General features: G+C 38.1%; 1 long non-coding RNA gene across 1 annotated transcript in view; it reads left to right on the top strand.

Annotated features, from left to right (window-relative positions):
* Window positions 1-25,496, top strand: part of LOC126639588 (uncharacterized) — a 199,319-nt gene that overhangs the window by 58,464 nt on the left and 115,359 nt on the right. Inside the window, exon 2 of the long non-coding RNA XR_007628841.1 lies at window positions 15,386-15,534. This is a non-coding gene — a long non-coding RNA (uncharacterized LOC126639588). The remainder of the gene's footprint in view (window positions 1-15,385; window positions 15,535-25,496) is intronic.

Here is a 25,496-nt window from a genome sequence, read left to right as displayed (position 1 = left end):
TTTTATATGCCATTTCATAATCCTTTACAATTGAGCTGCTTGTACATCTCTTTGCAATTGAAACAGAAAATAGTTTTTCAGATGAAAATGTTTTGGGTACAATTATCTCTGATGAAAAGGTTTAGGATGAGATGAAGATGTAATTAATGGACACAGGTATTGGTAATGACATTGTGTCTGGTGTAGCTAATTTAGGCCTTTATTCTTGCTAGTATTTAAATAATGCTCCTAATATTGAGAATGCGCTTAAGCATTTTCCTTCTGAGTGTTTGAGTATTTGTTTGCATTCATGAAAGTTAATGATCTGTTCTGCCTTTAGACTCTGAATGGGAAATTGCATTAAGGCCTTGTACAGCTCTTTCCTGAAGGCGTTGGATCTAGCATTAGAGAGGCTACAGTTAAACCACTGTTTGTGAGGAAAGATCTAATGGTAATCATGGAAATGGTCCTAATCCAATAAAAAGATGCATATGTTTTCTGCATGCTTAGAAGTGTTATGATCTGATGTAAAAATTGCCATTTTACTCGTGCTTTGGGCAGAAAAGAGAAAATGGTTTATATGCAATACCTTATGCAGTGTCTGCTCACAGAAGAGGTAGTGGGAAAAGGTGGAGGAAATGGTTGTAGTTCTGTGCAGATCTGTGGTACAAGATGTTGGTGCCTTTCTGGTGTCCACATCTCAGGCAGGACAAAGCTAAGAGAAGATGTGAGTAAAGGCAACCAAACTGACGTTGGGAATGTAACTGCCTCTGTACAAGGAGGCAGTAGGAAGGCTAGTTTGGCACACATGTTTTAAATAACATTAGGCTGAGAAGGGGTAGGATGGAGATTTACAGACTCTAGGAGGTGGTGAATAGAACAAATTTATAACTTCAGTTCTAAGGGTATTTCTTGAAACTATCACCTTAAAAACTTAAAGGAAATACTTCCTTACTTGGGGTTTAGGGAACATATGGAATTTATTGCCAAAAGAGGACATAGACTCACAGAAACTGACTCATAGATGCAGGGCAGGCCGTATCAGCAGGGTCAAAGAGACATTACCACATTCAGGAACATTTTTTTTGTCATCAGAAACAGAAAGGGGGGTGCCCTCCTTCAACTCAATGGTAACAGCTGTGGATGCTGGGGGACCAATAGCAGCAAGTGCCTAGACATCTGATCCGTGTGCCCTACTAGCATAGACAGACAGACAGAGTGCTGGGCTGGGAGGATGACTGCTCCAGTACAGTGTGGCATTTCTTATGCACTGAGTTTTTGCTTTAATTGGATTTAAGTCGAGCTAGGATTGATACCTGTAATAATCTGTGTATGGTAGAACAGACATGTGCCTGGGATAATTTATTTTACTTAGACAGCTTTTCCATCCTAGAATTATGGCCTTGACCCGTTTATGTGGCCTTCAGTCTCTTTTTCCTGTGGGTCAATGAAATGTTAAGCTGTGCAACTATTTTACCAGGAGACCATAGGAAAATTTATAGGCAAATGTTTTTGTTATGGAAATTTTGAGGATGTTTTAACATATATTTGCCTTACCTGACTATGAATTATTCTTTCTGCTTGGACAGAAGTACACAAGAGGGACAGTTACAGGTGGAAGGCTGAATAAATTATTGATTCTCAACAAATCAAGAAGAAATTTGCAAAAGATATTTTTTTTCTTCCCAGTATCTGCAGCCTTCTGCTTCTCATGGGAATGATGGGTTAACTTTCTTCCAATCCTTTGACACATCTTGTACCCCTTTTCCATGGCAGCCAAGGTGTGCTCCAGGGACCACTGCTTACCTTAATTTCCACATTTCCGTGGCTCTGTATATTTAAAGAGAATATAAATTAATATTAAATGAGATAAAATCAAGACAAAGAGAGAAGAATGTAAAAGCAATGGGAGGCTTTATGAATAGCAAATACAAGGAAGAATACCAAGTTCTAAATACCAGCATTCAGTTAGATGAAAATAGAGTGAACAGTGATGACAGGTTTTGAATTTTGGGTAGCTGGTGAAATTTCACTTTTCCTAATCCAGGATTTATTAATGCCAAGACAACAGTATCTTATCCCTCTGGACTTACACCTACGCATCGTTAGCATGTACATAATTTATTTGTGCTGTTTAAACACACATTTTGTAGATTTTAAGTTTGGGCTTTAGAAATCTAAACTATGGATATACTCTTGAGGAGAAAAAAGAATTACAAGATTTATGTATAGTGAAAAAGCAAGCAACTTAAGATCTCCCTCTCCTCTGCACTGTTGTGTCCCTGTGGTTCTAACCACCTAAATTCAAGGCATTATACTTTTTGTCTCATCTGCCCTCAAAGGCACTGTTATTACTTCAGGCAGTACAAGTTGATTCAGATCCACTTTAAATCACACAGCATCCTTCTGTTAACTCTTGTATGCCTGAACTGGTTCACAATTCCAGGACTCCTGACAGACCAGACCCCTACCTAGATCAGAGCCTCAAACCACTAATTTTATACTGGGACTGCATTTCAAAAAGTACATCTGCAACACTGCAAATTGTCAGAAATAGCAGAAGGATTATAAAACGAAGGTCTTGTTGCTTCAGAAAATTAATAAACAAAACCTGTAAGTACACCCAGCAGTAGATGTATAGAATAAGCTCTTTTAAAAGATATATAGCCATTTTTTTCTATTCTTTATAATATATTCTTATTCCGCTTTTTATTTGTATCTCAGGCCTTATGATATGGTCTCCTAAGGATTTCACAACTCCTGCTTCCATTAAAAGATGCTTATGAAAATAGATACCTATTGTCTGGCAGGGTTTCAGAGGCAGTTCTAATGGCAGCAGGTCAAATCACTATACAAATAAATATACAATATACAAAGAAGTATCTTTCAGGAGATCTCTCCCATCCAGTGCTGGATTTCTGCCTCCATTTTGGTTTTGCCTTACTTACGCAAGACAATAATCTGATTTTTTCTTCCCCAGATCTTGAAGGCAGATTTTATTTAAAGAGAGTAGGCTATATTTTGTATGTTTTATTTCTTTCTGTATGGTGTTTGTTCAGAGCATGACTATAAAAAGGTCACAAGTGTAGAACTTTGGAGTGTGGTCTTCCCTTTCCAAACTTTTGTTGGTGAGTGCTGACGTAGACATCATTGTGGCCAGTAAAGTATGATCATGACTTCTGAGATCATGCACATGGAAATTAATGGGATGTCTTGGTGAGAGCTCTTGTAGGTTCTTCACGAAATCAGACAGATGTCACTGTTTCACTTGTTTTCTGTGTTTTCAAGGTTTTCTTGTTTTTTTCTGCTTTGAAAAGTGAAAAATGCAGATGTGCCAGGGAACAACCTGAGCTTTTCCACATGTTTTCCTGGTTAGTCTTTCCTGTGTATTAGCTCTAATGGCACTGGCATTAGTCTGAAAATTGTTGATAGGTGGTAGACTTCTGCAGATTCTCTTAAAAGTCTACTTCTTAGCCAATCTGATCTTGACAGGTTATTTCTCTAATATTCATATTCATATTACCCATTATAGGTGATGGTATTTCACTCCTTCCCGCTTTCTGTCCCTGAAATTTTAGTGCTAACAAGCTTTCCTTTACTCTTGCAATGCCATTAGAGGAAGAGGTGGGAATGAAAAAAAGCAAACCTCCAAAGGTAGACCTGTCTGAGCTGGCTTGAAACTAGTATGGCCACCTTCAATTTGAAGTCTAGTGCAAAAGCCACATGGTACCTGGGTGGCCACTCAGAAGGGTCACTTGTGAGCTCTTGTCACATCAGCTGAAGGGCTACAGTGTCCAGTCTAAAACTGGTCTGGTATTGAGCTGCAGCTGATCTTTGCGTTAAGCTGATTTATTCTCAGTCCCAAGTGCCTCTACCCAAGGTCACAGAAGTGGTCATCCATGACAGGTGTAGCTGCTTCAAGTTCTAGTTTTGGGCCCTAACAACTGAACCATGATGCTGTCTTGTAAGACAGACCTTTGAAAAGCTAATTGAGTCTATCCAGGTATTTCATGCTGATATTCTTTCTCAGAGAAAGTATATCCATTTTGGCAGATCTGTCTTTCCTTGTAAGTCAGTCTCTTTAGTGCTCCTTTTTCAGCTTTTTCCTTTCTGCCAACACTTCTGGAAATGAGGCGTCTAGAAGAAATGCTATTTTAAATAAAAATACAACTTGTTAAATGACAGTCACAACATTCACAACATCCAAGTCTAAAAAAGGAAAGGAATAGTTGAATCACAGTGCATCATGAATTATTCTTAAAATAAACATTATTTTCTATCAGATGTAAGCAAACACTTAGTAAATCTCTCTTCTACCTTGATTTACCTGTTCAGACATACTTGTATGACAGGTTGCTTTAAGGACTCACTGGTTACACATTAATTCCCATTTAATGGTTGCTATTGTCATAAATCTGTTAATTTCCTGTGCAAGAGTTCTTATCCTTTTCTCCCGTTTTCTCTATTTTACCTTGTTGATAGTTGTGTGTATTGTGTTTAAGTACTGAATAAGGCACTTGATTAAAGACAGTGAGGAAAGTAGTTGAGACATTATGGGTTGGTCTTCTAAAAAGTGTACATAATTCAAAACTTGCATATTCACACCTCTTATCAGGTTTGTGTGCACAGATGAATACCTAAAACAAAGTGACAAATTAGATGTTTCTCATGGAGGAAAGTGGAGGAACAGGTGTTATAACAGAGCAGACAAGTTTCACTAAAAATCTGATTTTAGAATGAAGGAAATATTTCTTGTCATACATACCATTATACTTGACTTCTAGCCCTGTTATTCTGGTTATCATAGTTCCTCTGGAATTACTTTAAACTTCTTGAGGTTGACTCTAATTTCATAAAATGGAGTTCTTACCTTAGTGTAATAATCCAGAAAAATTTTTCATCATTTCATATTTTAAATTATGTGAAAAAAACAAGGAATACAAAGATAAAGACAGAATTGGTCTTTACAGTAAAATTATTTCAATCTGTTTTTTAAGTGGGATGTATATAAATTATCATGCAGTCTACTACCTGTGTTCTGGTTAAAATAAGAAAAAAGAAGCCATCCGTCAAGGGTCATATGTTTTGGTTTTGGTGGGGTTTACTTTTTTTCATGCTTCACAGATGGCTGTGGTGATACCTGAGTTTATAATAGTTTATTTTAAATAATAAATGTTGCAATAGCTGTATGTACCCTCATGACCTTGTCCTTCAGAATTAGCATTGAATTAGTAATCCAAGGGAGGAGTTGATAGATTTAATAGTGTGCTCTGACAGCAAATAATTTATTAGAGGATGTTTGTAATTTAAAAGCATTGTGAAATTGCACATCAGCAGGAATAAAAATACTGAATGTGAAAGCAGAAACTGCAGTGACAGAACTGTTAGGAAAAGTACTTGTGTTTTTTAAAGAAATACAAAAATGTCTGAGTTTTGAAGTGCTCTAAAGAACTGAAGCAGAAATATATTATTAAGTGAGATAACAGAGATTCCAGTGTGTGCTAGAGATAAAATGTGAGTTCTCTACTAATGTACTCAATGAAAAGTCACTTACAGGACTAACAGTTTGCACTTAGAGGAAATCACAAACAAATCCACCGAGAGGAATGCGAGAGGTTAAAAAGTTGCAAAGGGCTACTGGTGTGCACAAAAACCTCTGCTGCTTATTTTGTTGTAGTTGGGGAAAAGCTCTTTGCTCAATACGGGGTTTTCATTCAGGCTGTGTAACCTGTGCTTGCACAGGTCAGAATCAGGTGAGGAAAGTCCTTTGGCTTCAAAGAGGGAACTCAGAGGAGATGCTTTGAAGGTGATGGGGGGAGGGTGACACACTCCAAGTCTCACCATACACTGTCCATAATTATAAATTTGTGTGTAAGTCATCCTTTGTATTTGGATAAACCTTTTAGTCTCCACAGGTATCCCATTTTACCACTGACTATATTGTGCCTATGAACATGACTATGAACTTCACAGGAGATTGGAGACAGGAGTTCAAATGCCTTCTGTATGCACATTTTTAAATTATTTCAGATTTATTTATAAAGAGTATTGTCGTGTGGCCTGAAAAGTATCTCTATCTATGTGGTGATAGATACAAAGGAAAGACATCTAGTTGAGCAATTTTCAGATCTTACTAAATATCTTTGGTTTTGATCTGGAAGAGAAATAAAATGGAAATTCCCAGAGGCAGCTAAATCAGGAAAAGTGATGCATGCTGGTAGGGGTGGACAAGTTTAATTTTACACAAGCATTTAGAAGCTGAAGAAGGGGGCAAAAAATATATTACATAAAATAAAGTTCAATGAAGTGAACTTAATATATCTGGAAAATAATTTAGCTATTCAGTGGGAGGTAAAAATCAGCAAGATATAAAGAATGAAATGGAACAGAAATTTTCATTTTATTATGCAGATGAAAATCTGCAAGAACTCCATTGGTTCCTAAGAGTAGCAAGTTATGCCTTCCTGACACAAAAATGTGATTCCTATTAATACATCTGCATGCATCTCCTTTTTATATCTGAGAACAGGGATTGTTGCAGAAGTATAGGTGGTCTGAAATCAGGGCATGGCTGTCCATGAGTTTGCAAGCTTAACTGAACCCCTTTCGAGCCAAGATCTTAATTATGTGTTTAGCTTTAATCTGGTTTAAGTCCATGACCTTAAATTTAGCTTTCTGAAGGAAAGTGTTAGTGCATGCTGTTCACTGTAGAAGAAAAACATGGTGTATTACTCTGATCTGATCTTTCAGCAAAGCATTTCTCCTATACATGGCCCTTGGAAAAAAGTATCAACTCCCTTCCTGAATTGGATTAATCCCAAGGAAAGTGCATAGATTAATTTTGTCATCAGAATTCGCTTCTGACTTTGGACAAGCCACTTAAACTATCTGCATCTCTGTTCTCAGCATATACTTTTAAGCTTACATCTCCTTCTGTTCATTTCAGTTGGAAACTCAACTGCTTCCTGTTACATGTCTGCATGATAGTACTGTAGACTCTGGACATTGAGGTAATATGAATAATAGCAGTATGGAAAAGAAATAAAACCAGAGGTGAGAGAGAAAAGCAATGTTTTGGGTGCATGTTGGTCTGTCCCTTAAACAGAAAAGCTTGTGTTATTTGTCACAGAGAATGAGGCATTCAGCAGCTTCTGTTTCTGATGTGTCATTTTGGCTGCTGATTAGATAGTATCCTCATTATAATACATTTAATTTTGCATTAACTTTTTATTTATATATTTCCGTGGACACCTTTACTTTTAGGGCTCCTCAATATGGTCTTTTGACTGTTGCCAAGACTGAAGCAAACACAGTTCAGAGTTCACTGAAAGCCTCAAACTGACAGAAACAAAGTAGCTGCTCATTGTCTCCAAATGTGGCAATAATGACAGAATGCCTATTCACCAGCTTCCCTCCCTTTTTTTTCCTCATCTTGGTGAGAGAATGCAGCACCACACCTCCCCCCCACCCCTCTCTCCCTTCACCTATAACAGCCTCATAAATCTCAAAATAGGGAATGGACAATATGTCACCTACAGAGAGACAATTGTCCAGCTGTTCCCTGAGTGTTGGTGGCAAAAGGAGGGTTATACAGATGTGCAAGGAGATGGGTAGGGTAGATAGAGGAGTAGATAGATGTTCAGAAGGTCCTTGAGAGGCTCCTGTGTTTCAACAGATGTAAGTACAGTCTTGTTGTCTTTATCTGTGTAGAGCAAACCATCACCTTGTTGGTGCTTGCTTGTTCATCCACTGGATGAATATACCACCATGTTGATGCCAGTGCGTGACATCTGGACTTTGGCAGACTTTTTAGCAGGCTAAAGTTTGTCCCAGTTTTAAAATTTCTTCCTGATTTTGCAGGAATATTTGTCTGGAGCTTATCAGACTTTCTGAAACCAATTTCTCAGTGTTTACTTTACTCTCTTAAGCTTGTGGTTTTGTGGTCTTCTCACAAAAGAGGTCTTTGTGATTCTCTGATTAAGCACACATAGTATATGACTGCTATTTCCTTTTTTTTTTGGTTTAGAAATTTCTGGATTGTTTCCTTGCTTGTGCTTTAGTACTCATGGATATAAGATATATATATATAAGCTTATATATGAGCCATCATTGGCCCACGCACATCATATTTCTTTTTTGTATGGCTTATGTCTAAAAGGAAATGAAAGTTACTGTGCTGGTTTTGGCTGAAGTAGAATCAATTATCTTTGCAGTGGCTAGTGTGGGGCTATCTGCTGAACACAGTGATGATAGTAGGGATGTTTTTGTTATTGCTGAATAATGCTTACACAGAGCCAAGGCCTTTTCTGCTTCTCATACTGCCACACTGGCAAGGAAGTTAGGGGTGCATGGTGTAATAAGTAGTAATAGTTAAATTTACTCATCAAATTAGTAATAATTGAAATTTACTCATTAAATTGTAGTGCATGCTATATTCTTACATATATGTTATTATAATCACTGTTCTGTTACGGTTAGGAGATTGTAAGTTGTAGAATGGTTCATTAATCTATCAGCATTGTAAGCTGATAAGCATGTAGCTTGCATTTCTTAAGCTGGAAAGACAAACTACTGTGCATCTTACTTTTATAAAAAGCTTATTGTCTCATAGCAAGCATAAAGTAACGGAGGGAAGGACAAGAATCAAAGAGTCAGGAGCGAGAATGATACAAAGTATCCAAGACGGACATCTGGAGATGCCTGGGCACTGAGCTGCACACTAGGCCTCAAGGACTAAAGACTGATTGAAACTATGGAGGGGAAAGTACCTGGCAACTGAGACGAGCCCGCGGAAAAGCCAATCAGAACCAGACCTGCAAGCTCGGATCCAATAGGGGGACAACAAGTAACAATGGGAGGGAAACTGATAAGGGAATAAAAATTACTGATTTTGCCTACTGTGCTTGAGGGCTGTGAGTGGAGCAGGGGTCTCCCTGGCCGCCCAGCATGCTGTTTTTCTTATTTGCATTTTATATAAATCTTCAATAAATTTTACTACTATATTTCAACTCAGTTTCATTTTACTTATAACAATGGGAAGTTGGGAGGAGACAAAGTGGGGACAGCTGAGCCAAAGTGACCAAACAGATATTCCATAGCATATGACATCAAACTCATAAAGAGTATCAGTATATAAATTGGAAGAAGGAGGAAGTGGTGGTGGTGGTGGGATATTTGAAGTGGTGATGTTTGTCTTCCCAAGAAACTGTTACATGTGATACTCTCCTGGAGATGGCTGGACAACTGCCTACCTATGAGTAGCAATGAATTAATTATTTGTTTTTCTTTGCTTGTATGCCCAGCTTTTGCTTTCTCTATTAAAGTGTCTTTATCTCAACCCATGAGTTTTCTGGCTTTTACTCTTCCAATTACTCTGATCCTCCTGGTGGGAGAGTGAGCGAGCAGCTGAGTGGTGCTCGGTTGCAGGCTGAGATGAAACCATGACAGTTACTTACTTTTTGTATTGCTCAAGCTGGAATATTTTCCCCTTACCTTATTGCCACACCATCTGAGTCTTGATATCAGCATTCTTTGCAATCTACTGCTTTCTTGGGGCTATTAGATTTTTTGATAGGCATACCCCTTTCAGATATTTATTTCTAATATTTTTTAAATACTAAGGTGTGTTAACTTTCATTTAATTATGTTGCATTTTGACTGGGACAAAAATAAACCAACAAGTCAGAAAAAACCCTGTAAGGTGGCATACAAGTGTAGCCAGTGCCTTGGTTTTGTTTAATTCAAATAGAAACTGTAATTCTGGGGTTTTTTTAGGTTTTCCTCAGTCTAGGGACTCTCAGCACTTAAGTCATCTCTTTTTTACTTTTTCTGTCTTGGACACATGCTGCTGTGACTGCCTGTTCTGCTCAAAGTAAGTTAAACTCACTGCAATTTTCACTTTCATGCCCAGTGTCTCCTTTGCCAGAATCTCCATATCTGTTTCCATAGGACAGGCATCCTACATTCTTCTGCCGAAATTGCTCCTTGATCATGTTTCCCTAAAAGACTTTTGGCCTTGGCTATTTATGGACTAAAAGTTAATACAGTTGGGTTTTAAAAATCCCCAAACAATTCTGCTGTGTTATCTTCTATTGATATGTATTAGTTTCCCAAGCAATCACATAATCCCCTCGTCCTTCTGCCTCACCCTTCCTTCTCCTTTACTTTTCTCTTAACTTAGTTTACAAGCTCTTTTGTATGAGTGGATTCATTTTTACAGACATTCCTGAAGTCTGTGTTTATACTGCTGTTAAACATTGGCTAGGTGTGTGAGAATTCCTGAGTGATCCCTTACTACCCTTTGTTGTTGCAACCTTGCACGTCAGCTTTACTTTGTGCTTTTATATAGAGCCTTGCTGACTAACTAAGTGGGTAACGTGCTTTTCACCTGTTGGCTGATGCAGGACGTGGTGATGGCTTTTAGTATTGGAAGACAAAAGAATAGCCAGCAGTTGGAGGTGAAGCCAACAGATACAGCAGGAGAGGAATTTAGTTCTACTTTCACTCCAGCAACTCTGGGGTCTTCTAGCCTCAGATGCTGCTGCTTTTACTTGATTGTCACTGTCTTTTTCCATTTAAGTCTAAAATTGCCCATGGCTGATTATAGTTGACATGTATCATTGTGGAGATTAGTTATAACGCTTCACAATCTTGTCCACCCAGAAAGACAGTAACAACATTTTCCTGTCTTTTACCCTCAGTGTAAGTTTGGGCTGGTTGCTGGGCACTAGGGGCATCCGAGGTGACAACCAAAGAGTCTGTGACTTTGCACTTTTGATGTAAATGTTTTGAGTTCCTGGAGTGCTGCAGGGCACCCTTGAAGCTTACAGATCAGACCCCGAAGTCCCTGCTCCCTCAGAGTTAAGAAAGGATGAAAAACCAAACAAACTTGTGGAGGTAACAGGGCTTAGTGCAGGATCATCCAGCAGGTCAATGCTTGCACTGGGAGTGAAATCTGAGGTATTCTAGATCAAAGTCTTCTCTACCTAATCTCACTGCCATGCTCAAGACATAGATGGAGACATGCAGTTGTCTGGGTAATGTGCTGCTTTAAACTCCACAATAATGGAGAAGGTCTGGTTGTCAGGCACCTTCTGCATTCTCTGGAGTGAATTGCTCTACACTGCCTGTTTATCTTTGATCATGAAAAGTGAAATGTACTGATCTTGGGCTGCTGGAGGGAAGTGCTGCAAGGTGGTGTCAAGATGTCTGTTTTCCAGACAAGCAGGCTATGTCCCATCCTGCTCCACCAGCTGCATAAGACTGCTGCTCCTGTCTTCTATTGCATTCACAAAAGACTGTACACCATGCACTTGTCATTTCCATATCAGTACTGACAAATGTACTTTCTGGTGTGTGTGTCTAGAAAAACTAGTGCTCTGGTTTGTTGGAGGCTTGGTTTTGCTCAGAAAAATCCTGCCTCTGGGCATAATAGGAATATACATGGTTTCTAAGGGTAAGTCACTGTCCGTCTAACATTCCTCATGACTTTTTCTTTCTTGGAAAGATTAAGTGGAACACAGTAAGTTTCTGACCTGTCTGCACTGCAAACATTTAAGTCACTTTCCAGGTAGAAGGTATGCTAATTCTTTTCTCCATTGAGGTAGGACCTTTAGTACCTCTATCAGTAGAGAAATACAGAGTATACAGTATATGTCATCCCTACTACAGTACTAGGAATACCTCTGGGACAGTAATTACCTTGTATTCCTCTATGATGAGTTGTATTACAAATGCATAATTAGCTGTTGCCAAACAGAAGTGAATGCTTCATATTAATTTGGAACTTTGGGTGGATGGGATTTCTTCTGGAAAATATCACAAGGGAACATATGAAGGATATCCTGAACCTCAGAGAATTTCTGACTATTTAGAAAACAATTGAGTTCTTTTTTTATTTATGAATTATGAAACCTAATTTTTAATTCCTTGGTTTGGAGCTTCTTGCTGGACACCTTTTTTTTCCCCACTTGGATTATTGCCAAAATATAGTATAAACAAGTTAGCACTTTGTTCTTCAAAAGCTTTAATCTCACCCCTTTTGCCATACCAAATAGCAAAGAATACAGAAACCAGAGCTGTATGTTCTTAAGTTTAAAGCTTAAATTAATTTAGTCTCCTTGACATTTTTTTAGTCTTGAAGCAAGTAGACTGCTTTTAAAATATTACATTACACATTTAATTCTAACAATGTTATCTGGATGTCATCCAGAGTGACCTGGACAAGCTTAAGAGTGGGAATCTCATACAGTTTAACAACGCCAAGTTCAAGGTGATACATCTGGGTTGGAGCAACCCCCAGTATCAATACAGGCTGGGGGATGAATAGGTCGAGAGCAACCCTGACGAGCACTTGGGGTGCTGGTGGGTGAGCAGCTGGACATGACCCAGCAATGTGCACTTGCAGCCCAGCAAGCCATTCTTGTCCTGGGCTGCATCAAAAGCAGCATGGGCAGCAGGTCAAGGGTGATTCTGTCCCTCTCCTCTGCTCTGTTGAGACCTCACCTGGAGTGCTGTGTGCAGGTCTGGGGCCCCCAGCACAGAAAAGACATCAGCGTGTTGGAGCAAGTCCAGAAGAGGGCCAGCAAGTTGATCAGAGGATGGAGCACTTCTCCTGTGAGGAAAGACTGGGAAAATTGGGTTTGTTCATCCTGGAAAAGAGAAGGATTTGGGTTGACCTAATTGCAGCCTTCTGGTACCTGAAGGGTACAGGATACAGTACAGGACAAGGGGGACTAGATGCAGACTAAAAGAGAAAGGTTTTATATTAGAATTAGGAGGAAGTTCTTTGCTGTGAGGGTAGTGAAACACTGGAACAGGTTGTCCAGAGAAGTTGTGGGTGGCCCATCCCTGGAAGCATTCAATGCCAGTCTGGATGGAGCTCTGAGCAAACTGGTCAAGTGAAAGGTGTCCCTGCCCATGGGAGGGGTGTAGGAACTAGATGGTCTTTAAGGACCCTTCCACAAACCATTCTGTGATTCAATGATTTTATGATCTTTTTCATTCCATTTATATTCTATTTGGAGTGCAGGGGTTTTGGCAAAGTGTGATGTTGATTAGATACGTATTTATAAGGAGGCGAATTCATCACCATGGCCAGGCTTCGCAAACAAAGATTTGAGAAGGGCTCTACCCACGCTTGCTGCAAGTGCACTGATGGCTAAAAAGACCAATGTGAGACAGACAAATCCAGTTGTAAAAGGCACAGTGAAAAGTCTCCTTAGGTGGTATCAGCAAGACACGGTTCTTTCTGTGTTGTCTTTTGTCCTCAAGAATGATTCTACCTGTGTTCTCAAAAGAAGCAGCAGTGTTATAAATAGTGTGTCTCCATGTCTCCCAGTTGGAGGCCAGAGTAGATCAATGATGATGGTCAATACGGCCAAGGCTGTAAAATGTGTGCATAATCTCCAGAGACTTTTCAAATGGAAAGATCTGGAATTATTGATAAATGATATATTTGCTTTGGAAAAGCCTCTTTATTGTTAGCTGTAGTGCAATGTCATCTAGCTCAGTGCCTTACACATTAAAAATGAAGTACAACTATTATTTAGATTCTTGTGTCAAAACCTCCCCAAATTATTGAATGTATACTGTGCTCTTTGGTCAGGATAAATTTTTAACTGAAAAACTCCCTCAAATAAATATTTATTTATTTGAACAAAGTGTGGATCAGTTTTATCAATGGTGGCTGTTGATACAGAATTAAATCCAGGTCACACTCAGAATCTAGTGCTAAATCACTGAAATTCCAGTAATGATAAGTTGTTATGAACTATTCCTGTATTTTTTTGTTTAAGCTAATTAAGCCTGTCTGTACCCTAGCGTATCCATTTTGTATGTAAGCATTTACAGATATGATAGAACTTTTGCGCACATTTACAAGCTTATGTCATAAAGGTCTTGCATTTTCTCTTGCATAAAGATTTAGACTTGTAAAATCAAGGCATAAGTTTGAGTATATTCAGTTTTGTTCTGTCAAAAGATAGAGAAAGTTTGCATTAATATTTATCTCATTTGAGATTAGGTTTAGTGATGTTAAATCAGTATGAATAAGACCCTTGCATTTTATTTTATGCTGTGCTTTATTTTAATTTTTTTAATGTACTGAAGACAAAAAATTGACCACCATCCTGAGCCTTATCAATATAAATCCATGTATAAATATATAAAAAACTTCTTTTTGTCTGAGTACTATTAGTTGTACCAAACTCTTGGAATGTTGGAAGGAAGTCCAGGTCCTGGCTCTAATGTACTCTTTGTAAATTAATTAACTGGCATATTTTGCTGTTCAATTAGAGTTTTAAGAGCTGACTCCATTAGTTAGGTTTAGAAAATGTCAAATTAGAAAAGTAGTGTGAAGGCCTTTGTCAGGGAACATGGCTTTGTGCTTTTTGGGCAGTTCATAATACAGGTATTTTACAGAAAGCCCAGGGAATGCGATTTGCGTTCCTTGGAAATAAAGCTGGTATTTAGCTTTTTCAAGGCATGAAGGCTTGGTTGGATTGTCAAAGACAGTGTAGAACTTTGCATGGCAACATTGTTCTAACACCAATCTAAATTGGAACTTAGGTGCTTGTCCATGTGAGAGAAGCATTTCAGCTTTACCTAGGACAAAAGATCAGTGTAGACCATGAACTTCTACCTGGATTGTATTCTGAAACTCTCTTGGAATGCTATGCATTGAGAAAGGTATATCAGAAAAAGTAAGATTAGCAAGAAAGTATGTTAAATATCTGGTGTCTGTGTTAATGTCTGCCTGCAATTTGCCTAGCTGATAAATATTCAGAGTAATTTCTCTCTATTTCATTATTTATGCCACGTGAGGCTAAAGGATACTGGAAACAGGGAGAATCTGGGTGTTCCCACCAGACCTCCTTTTTTCTCCTTTCATCAGAGGCTGCAGGGCTAAACTTTTCACATTGTGTGGTGTTTGAAACTACCACATCTAGATATTATTAAACGTGTTGCCCGTGGAAATTTTATCAGTGGATTCTGAGCCCTTCCAATATCTGTTGAGAAGGGCAGTGACCTTGATGGGAGACTGTATATCAACTATCAGGCTCTCAGTGATTCACTCAGTACACTGAGTACAGGCTCAGGCCTACAAACAGGTGGAACACCTATGGGAATAACTCTTTTGTGCTTGTTCTCACTGATTCCAGGAACTGCACTTGAACATAAATCTAATTATCTGTTTTAATAGATATGTTAATTGCAGCAACTAAAAATAAATTAATCAGGTTAAATTTAAATATAAATTAAATCAATTGTCAAAGCCTGGCAGCAGGATTTCCTGCTAATTAATGCAGTTGTTTATTTCTGCCACGTTCCTATTTTCTTTTTCTTCCAAACTCTGATTTCAGGTGTGATTGTCCTTAAAATGTTCTTTCCTTCTCCATTTGTACAGATTATTCTGAGATCTTTGAATAATAAGACATGTTCTGTAAAGAGAACTGCTAGAATGGAAGATATGCAACATATGCTGCAGTCAAGAACTTCACTCTTGTGACAGATGCTGTTCCCACCTCAGAAACCTACATGATCAGTCCATCAAAAGTAAGTTTATTAGGACAAACACATTCCATGTACTATTTTATCTTACTTTCTGAAGGAAAAATTAAGTTTGCTGTCTGCTAGAGGACTTCTTCCCACCCTGTTAGACACCAGATCAATTATTATTGGATCAGAACCAACTTATAGGGAATGTGTGTATGTGTGTGTATGTGTAGAGGGAGGGTGGCATCATATCCCTCATGGAAGCCCCTGGAGCCCACATGGGAAAGCCCCGGAGTAGATGTCAGTCACAAACAGCCCAGGAAAACTATAACACACCACAGTTCCTGGAGCCCCTAAACCAGGCTCAGATTGGCAGGGACAATGGAACCCTGAGGGTGGCTGGTGGGTCAGAGACCCCTCCTGGAGGGATTGGCCATAGGGACCAGAGCAGATAAAACCAAGAGCATGTGTTTGCCTCGTGTTGTGGCCCTGTGGTGGTCCAATGACTTGTGAGAGCTGGTCTTCTACAAGGCTTTGGTGGTAGCTATATAATCTGTCTCTCCCTCTTTCTCCTTCTCTCTTCTTGGTCCCTCTGCTTCTCTTTCCTGAGGCTTAGGGTGATATGGAGCTGGAGGGATTGAATCTTGATTTAAGTATTGTGGAACTGTTTGGATTTTGCTTTAAAGTGTTGTGGATGTATTGGATGTTGATTTAAGTGTTGCTTGTTTACTGGATTTTGACTTAAGCGTTGTGGATTAATAGTATATGTTGAATCAGTATTGTGGTGGAGTATTTTGTCTAGCTTGTGCGGTGTTCTTTTGAACTTTGGCCAAGTCTCCTTATTTACTCCACTAAATTAATCAAGAAATTCCTTGGGTATAAGCCTGTGGCTTATTTTCTTGACACTGCCACTAGGTATTAAAGCACCCTATATCTATATATTAAAGTGAAATTCATAGCCAATCTTGTGAGCTGGCAACTCCCAGGGCTCGGAGCTTTACTCACCCATTGCCCAGAAAGTAATGTCAAGTTTTAAGCACTCCAGACAAAAGGTCGAAGATCTGAAAGATAGTTAAATTTCTACAAGTTTCATGAAAATTAGTGGCTTTGTAGAAGAAAGAGACCCTGACAGTTTTATCCTCAGGAAAAATAGCCAAGTAGTGTATTTGTTCTCATGGGCCTGTTGCTTCACTATTCAACACACACGTGTGGCCAGTTAGCATAGGTGTCTAGTTTCAAATTGCATCAATGCAACCTCATATCACTTTGCAGCTAGGGAAAGGAAGCATGGGGTATGAAGGGAAGGTGGCAATGGACTGGGAAGAAGCATGGGATATGCTGGAGATACTGCTTTCTTGGCTAGGGAGTAGGACTAATGGTTACTGAAGCAAGAGCACAGTGAATAGGAAGGGGAACCGACATCATTAACTCTATTACATGGCATTTTTACTTCCAGAGTGTGGAACTTAAAGACACAAATCCACAGAGAAAGGTGGCAATCATTCTACTTGTCTTGGAAAAACTTGTTACCTTTGACAGCTTACTATCTCTTTGTTTCATGACTGAACAGAGCACTTCCATGTGCATCCATTCAAGCTGACCTAGCCATTAGAGTCTCCATGAATCTGCTTAAAGAGATTGTAATCAGGAGTATTCTTCCTTCTCTATCCTAGTTCCAGTTTTGGCTTTTTTGCTGTGAAAGGTGACAGCTTTCCTGCTAGTATAGTTAGCAAGAATTTAAGTTCACCACATGCAAACTTTAGTTTGAAACAGAATCACATGAAATTTTAACTCTAGCCTCAATATGCAAGATGGGGCACAATAAGTGGAGCAGGACACTGCTTACATTTTTCTCGTTCACGTCTTGTGGCACAAGGAACAGCCCTAAAAAAAGTGGTGATGACTCCACAGACCCTCTGGTTTGAATTGTGAAGCAATTGTTTCACTTCCAACTTCTCTGTAATCTTCCACATATTCTGTAGATGTTTGATATTAGTCCTCAAATGTCACTAGCCATTGGAGAGGTTGATGTCAGATGTGATGCTATGCACCTTGAGGGACAAAAGTTCCCTGTTAAATATTAGGATATTTCTGAAATTGTTGGATATTCTGTAATGGGAGTATTGTCTGGTAGCTGCTGTGATTTTCTCTGCTGAGCACACCAGAGGAGTCACAAAGGTGTCTGAATATCTCTGAAAAAATACCACAGAAAACATTGACTAAATGATATTTGTGGCTAATAGACAGAGGAGGAATTCCCATTTTGTTCCAGAGTAACAAATTCAAATAAAATTTTACTCGGCTTGCTAAAATTAAAATAGTGAAAGAGGTAAATAAAAATCTTGAATATGCTTAAGGATCTTTTGTTGTTTTATTTTGTATCAAGAGCCTGTTTAATCTGCTCTCCTGAGTACAGCAGCCTTTTTCTCTCTTGGCTCATCTTTCTCCAATATAAATAATATATTGGGCACATGGAGGTATAAGCATATAAAAAATTTTCCATTTCATGTGGGCAGCAGTGAAGCTTGTATGCATTTCAATTGATCCATTTAAAAATTTTATGAACATATTTCTGCTATGCAGGAATAAAACAATTTTCTTTTGCTTTCTGTAACTTCACCCAAAGAAACAATAAGAAAGCACAGTTTCTGTTCAACCTATTTAATTCTGATCATGCCTAAAAAATAATAACAGCAGTCCTAACTGCGAATAGTCCTTATATCAGATACACAAACAATCAAAAAATGAGTCTCCTCCTTCATTGCACTTGGTTTGTGTCCAGTAAGAGAGTGATTGAGGGAGTTTGAGCATATTAATGTTTTATATCAATCCATTTAGATTAAATTTCTGAGACAATTGTGGGCAACACTGGTAAAAAATAATGGTTAATTTAATTTGACCTTTTTAAAATGCAAGCATTATAAGTATCTGCCTTATGTTGCTTAAGTTGCTTGATTTAATAAATCTAGTTTGCTTTCTTTTATTTATTTTATTGCTTATTGTGTATTTTCAGAGTTTTTTCCATCCACTTCCCTAATGTAATAAAATTAGAAAGGAAGCCAGATGACAGTCAGATGGCAAGGCAGCTCTGACACTAATGAAAATGAGTAGGCTTGGGTATTACTTAACTGTCATAAAACAAGTGTCTTCACATTCTTTCATAGGTTTTCACAGATCACATTTCTTCCCACTGCACGGTGCTCTTGGCCTCTTCCTCGTGAGAATGTCCTCTCCCTTTGCAACTACAACAACCATGGAGAATTAAATACAGGAATATAATCAAGTATTTTCTCACAGTTTTTTAAATGAAAGATAAACATTTATACACTGACTTTAATTGCACCCACAGCCTTGACAGCCCCACTCTCTAATTCCTAGCAGAGTGACCACTACCTATCTCAATAACCTGGCTGACAATTATCTATATTTTGCAGCTGATCCTCACAATTCACTGTAGTGAAACCAAAAGGTAAACTCTGGAAGCATTATATATATTAAAGCAACTTGCTCCTGTGTGTCTGGAACCATTCTCTCTTCAGGGAGCATCTCTCCCCACAGCCAACACATGCTCAAGTGCATTCACCTCAGGAGGGAATCACTGCCTCAGGAGCAGGAGCTCTGGGTTGCAGAGCTGCTGCCTTCCTGTCACCAGCTGGGACCCCACTGTCAGGGTCTCTCCCTCCCTTGAGACATAAAGCTCTGCAACCATGGTGCAAGGCAGGTAAGAAATAGAATAGCAATAAAATAACATTTTTCAAAGTACTACAGGTGCCCAAACAATGCTCTTATGCAGCTGAGGTGGTCCTAAAAAAAGCTTTGTGAAGAGCTATGGTTAGAAACTGCACCGGAGGCCTCCACAGCTCCTCAGGACTTTGCCATGGGTATTGGCTTTGCCAACCTGTGGATCTGCACCTACTCCATGAAATGAACAGTGTTAACACCTTTGTGAAAGTAATTTTTTTGTAGAATTGCTAAGTCGGTTAACCACAATGACAGAGATCTATGAGGAGATGAGTGATTCAAATGTTGTTCAGAGGTAGCACACCATGGGATAAAAAAGCAATAGTAGCCTGCAAGAAGGAAACTTTTTTATTTAAAAGAAATTAAAAACCACCTGAAAGGAAAAAGTTAAGAAATTAAATCCCTGGACTCAGCATGGAGGCCGATAAAGAACACCCTATTAGTGTCACAGAGCGGACAATGTGCACACCCCAGAAAATAAAAGGAAAAAAAAACCCAGAGGAAAGTGAGAGCCTCAATAATGTGTTGAAGAAATAAGATACAATATTTTGTTGAAACGAAATTCTATCCTTTAGAAGCGCACTTGGAATTGAAACAATTCTAATGAAATGGAAGGGACTTTGGGGGATAAAAGAAGCAAAGCAGAAACCTGAAAAGTAATATTCAAAGATAAAAAGACAAGGAAGGACTGATTTTAAGATAAGAAGTAATCTCACTGTAGGAAAAACATTGCATCTGTTAGACCACTGGAGTAGAGAGAAGGCAGCTGAAACCCTGACAACCTGCAGAGTAGTGTATGAGTGTTTCTTTACAGGCTGAGAGGGTCCTGCCCTCCCTGAGCCCAGGAGGGGTTGTGGCATTTCACATGGGCACTGACATTACAGATTGCAAGATGTGGATTCTTTCTGGGGAATAAATTTTTAAGCCAGATAAGCTTTATTTTGGGGTTGCCATCTTTGGGATATCAAACACCAAGATGAATAGGTAACAATGAATTTTTGTCATATAGTATATATGGACTGATCAATGGAGGGGCAGATAGGACTGATTATTTTAACCTATCACTCACATCATCAGCTTCAGCTTAGAGATCTCTTTTTGTTGCCTTCTCTCTGTTCTGGAAAGCTCTTCCGTTTTCTGACCCTGATCAGTACAACCTGCAACAACAGTTAGGTTGAAGCTTTTTTTCCCCCTGTATCTTCATGTTCCCTAGTGTAAGCAGTCTCTATTCTTGTGTTTTAAAATCTCAGTGTCATTTTCATTTGCACTAAATAGTGTCAACGTTTTGCCATTTTGCCTTAAGTTCCCTTAGACACATGCTTTGCAGTTGTAACTGCCATAGAGTTAGAGAGAATTAAAGGACGGATTCTGTTTCATTGAATTTGATGAGAATTTTCATTAATTTTAATGGAAAATGACTCATATCCTAAATCTGTGGAGAAAAAAAATCTAAACATTTTATGCTGTTGGTATTAAGTAATTCTAAACTCACCTGAATTAACTATATACCTATTCACTCTTTCTTCATAGCTCTACTTCATCAATTTTTTACTTGTGTTCTGTTACCAGAAGGATATTTAGTGTTTACGTCTCTGAGTTGTGCTGAAGCCTTCAAGGCTTTCTCCAACACCATATGAAAGAAATATGAAAAGTATTCTTGTAGCACTGTGGGACAAGAATTGTGTAAAAGTGATCATTTACATCATATTTAGACAAAAACCCCCACATCTGATACTCTGCCCAGCTACTTCCATAGTGATATGAAAAGCTGCCTATCCATTTATGCTTTTTTGATTTTATTTAAACTAATCATTAAGATAACTGTGTCATTTCTTTGTGGCTGTATGTGGTTTTTGGTAATAATATTCCAATTCCTTAGTTTTCAGGAACAATAATGCTGCTAATAGGAGTTGGTTCTATAAGGCTGTCTAAATTGCTCTATTTATCCAGGTGGCTTTTACTGATTAAGGAGATTTTGAAGCTTCATCAGAGATGAATTATATGTCTGTTTTTATTACAGGCACAAACCCCCCAGGCTATTAACAAGCTGAAGCTTATGCAGTGTGCCCATGTAAAAAGTTAAATACTTTCTGGTTTTATCTTATTATTGTTGACAGATCAATTTACTTCATTTTCATAATCTAAATAAAATGCTGGCAATAATGCTGATTAATTCCAAAAGATATATGTCCAAACCCATCATGTTAACAAGTTTTATTCCTTTTTTCCCCCCCTTTTCACTTCTCTTCACAAAATAATCTATTTATTTTTTTGGTTCTCCCCATATCCTGACTACCTCATCAAAACAGTTCTGAACAGCCCTGATTAATCAGCATCTGACAACTTTCTAGATATAAATACATAAGTATAAATGGTGATTGAACTGAAGTAAATTTCCATTTGGCTTTTACCTTCTAATTGTTTGGCAGCTGAGCATCAAAACTCCTTTACTACAACGTACCTGCAGGGCCCTGCAGTAGACAGTACGTAGCTGAGTAGAGTTTAGCTACCGCAAAAGAAATGTTACAGCTCAAGTGATTTTGAAATATTTGAAACCTGAGAAACTTTGCTGCTCATGAGAGTACAGTGAAAATTATCAATTAGAATACAAATGTTCTAATTACCATATCGAAAAATTAAAACTCCAGTAAGCATAAAATGGCAGGCTTGCTGACATGCAAAATTAAGTCTATTCTGAATACTGCATTAGTATAAATAAGAAACACTACTACAAAATAGAAAATTTATGACACAGTCCTTGGTAAAAGAAGGAATTTTTAGGCTTATGGTTTGTTTGTTTACTCCTAAGATATTGATTGCAGCTCATTCTCATTGTGTGGTGTAGAGCATTGAACATGCTTGGCAGAAGCCAGTGCCTTAATGCATATATATCATCAGTTTTGCTTGATTAAATTCATGTAGTTCTCCTGACATTCAACCTAAAATGCATAAGCATAACAAACTACCAAATTTAAGCGAAGGATGTCCTGCTGTCTAACAAGAGCCACAAAACCCTCCAAATTTACCACGTCCATTGGAGATTCTCTTGTGTTTAACTGATTCACAAAAATCCCAAGTATCCTTGCAAGGTTTTCCTTGAAATGCCATTTCAATCACAGCACATTCCTGATGATTTCTATCAGAAAACTTGGGGCATGTGGTTGCCTAAAGTAAGAAAGTGTGGAAAGCTGTGTTTTGGGATAGACAGAATGTGTCCAACGAAATATCTTTTCATTTGTGTTAATAATATATATGAGAGAGGATTATGATAGTTTAAAGAGGAATCTTGGGGTTATTGGCCTTTATAAAAAATAAATATTTAAAGAAATTAGTAAATAGTATTGTTCCTTAGAGTATGGAAGAATATAGAAACTGATGTCATTGTTAGAGAAAAATTCGGTTGGTATAAGGTTAGATGGATGAGGATTGCATTTTCTTAAAGACTACTGATAGGAATATTTCCACGTGGCTTTTTTGTTTCAAACATTATTTGTTATAATTAAGAAAAAGATCACACTAATTTAAAAAAATCAGTGATATTCCCGGAAAAATCACAAGTTGTATCAACTCTTTTTTTAGATGCTGATCCTTTATTCTGAAGTAGGCAAGAATACCTCTCTTCTTCTTTGTTCACACATGTGCACACATCTGTATGCACACACATGTGAAACAACCAGTCTCTTAATTTGCTGGAAGAAAATCTCTCAAATGTGATGTAAAGTTCAGATTCCATTGATTTATTGCGTCTAAAATTCTCTCTGTCCTCTGCAGAATCATAATTTTGAGAGTAAGCTCTGCTTTGGGTCATTACATTCTGCCTCCCTCCAATTCCTCCAGTAGCTTCAGTTAATTAAATATTTCTGACTATTTGTCTTGAATCTATCTGATGGTACAAAAAAGAAACTTCAATTATTTTTTAAACAGAAACTTAAAAAAGGACTGGAATGCCTGAAAACTAAGAAAATTTCTGTTATACCAAAAGAGTATACAAAACCCCTATAAATTACTTTATATAAATTAAAAAATATTTCAGATTTTTAAAAAATTATTATGATGTTAAATGCAAATTACATACTTGGTATCTTTATCAATAAATTATTATTGCGTTAGATCCATAAAGACAGTTAAGGTGTCTCTGTGTTGTATTAGCTAACACCTGGATGGCTCTGAACAAGCTAATTCCCTTGAGCCATATAGTGAATAAGTTACTTTGGGACTAACTCCCTTTTATAGGAAGCATTACTAAGAAAGATCAAAGTTGTATTAAATGTTCATATTAATATTCATTTTTAAATATGTAGAGTACAGAAAAACAAGCCTGAAAACTCACATCTGTCAAAAGGAATTTTTTTCGGTAGAAAATACATTACAGAGTTTAATCTTAATTTTGAAGGCTTCCATATTTTCTCCCCACTGACAACCAAAATTCCAACAGTGTTCCTCCCTTTGTTTTTCTTTACATATTGGTAGACTTATTGTGCAGAAATATACTGATTGTGCTAACGAGATTTGTACCCCCAGGTATCTCAAAATAAAGAGCCTCCACATACAAAGGGAGGCTGAGTGTGACAGAATGAATTGGTGTAAATGCAGATGTCACAGCAGGTATTGGAGAGAAAAAAAGTTTGACAGACACCTTCAAGGACAATGGGGAACCTAGAAAAAGATTGAACCTTCTACCCTTCCCATATCAAGATTTTTGGTGATTCATTTTTGTCCACAACACTGTGACTTGAGAACCAAATAGCAGACAGACATGGAATGACTGCTGAGAGGCACAGTGTAGCTTGAAAGAGTTGTAAATTTGGATATTGAATGGACTTTGTCTTTTGTCTGACTGTAAAATCTAACAAAATCCCAGAGTTAACTAAGGAAAATAGTTAAGGTTTTCCTACCTCCAGAGAAATCTCAGTGGATTTCCATATAGAAGAGTGCAAAGAAGTCTTCATTAGCAATCGTGTTGAGAATGGGGCTCATTCTCTCTAGGCTCTGCTTGTTTCACAGACCTCATCAGAATAAAAAATAGCAGCTGTGTGCCACTTTTGTCATTCAAATCTGCAATCCTGACATGAACCTGATGAGTAGGAAAATACAATTTTTACTTTGCGGGTGATCTCTTCCTGAACAGTAATGTCATTTTCCATGTTTCTTATTAGAAAAATACAACTTAAATTCCTCCCTTCTCTTCCGTTGTGGCTACTTAACATATCTGGTGTGTTACCTTAGATCGGGAGCCAAAAAATTGCTCACCAGGCAATTATTAGTAGAGATAAGAGAGCAACTTTAATAGAAGGCCTTCAACTTCAACAGGAGTACAGATGCTTGCACGCCACATGTCCAGGGTGTTCCACAGTTTAAGGTATTTGTCCATCCAATCCCAGATCTATCCACTCCCCAGATCCTCCCGGTTCTGCCCCCAGTTCTGTCCCTGGAAATTGAGTTGTGGGTCCTAAGACTCCTTCTTCCTCATCTTCCTCTTTGTCACAGCACGTCCAGTCCTTGGAGCTCCTACAGAGTTCTGGGTTTTGAAGGATGCTCTGTCTGTTGTGGTATCCTCTTGTAGAGGCCTGGTGTGCGATGTTCTGAAACAGAAAGAAAGCCTACCTTGAGGGAAGTCTAAACAAGCTAAAGAAATTTAGAAACTTAGATATGAAATTGGGTAATAGGGTTGGGAAAATGTGTAAACTGCTTTGCTTAAAGGGTGAGCCAACTACAGCTATTTCTAAAATCTACAAAAAGCTGAAAATCAAAAAAACCTATAGGTATCAGGAGAAATCCATGCTGGATGGAGCAGATCCATGCTATGCTGCTGTTTTTAATATCTACGTTTTGTAATATTATATGGAAGTAAATCTAAGCACAGACTTTATGCTGGTCTGTTAGAAGTCCAGCCACCTGCTCGATATGCTGGCAGTTTACACAGTTAATTAATTTCCTACAACATAGGTGTTCTGCTGTTTCAGTTTAGCAGGCTTTAGAACCCACATTAAAAACCTCTGAGACCTTTATTTCCTTTCAGGGTAAAAGTAGAAAGTAGAAATAACATTTGGTTAGATGAACACCAAAATGAGGTGTGTGCTTGAGAATGGCTATTTTTTTCTTGTTTTAAAAGGAATCATTAAATAACACATCTGTCTTAACAGCTTTCTACATGTTTTCTGACATCAGGAAATCTTTATTTCTGGGTCTTGTTGGTCTTTGACAGTGTAAGGCATAATAACATTGTGGTTATTTTTTTGTATTTTTTCCCCTCTAAATAGGAGGAATTTAAATCTACAGAG

Source organism: Myiozetetes cayanensis, unplaced genomic scaffold (genome assembly GCF_022539395.1).
Source record: "Myiozetetes cayanensis isolate MyiCay16 unplaced genomic scaffold, myiCay2020 scf2-11, whole genome shotgun sequence".
Classification (NCBI taxonomy): Eukaryota; Metazoa; Chordata; class Aves; order Passeriformes; family Tyrannidae; genus Myiozetetes; species Myiozetetes cayanensis.
The sequence above is the reverse complement of the archived record's forward strand: the minus strand, read 5'-3'. Positions and strand labels throughout refer to the sequence as shown.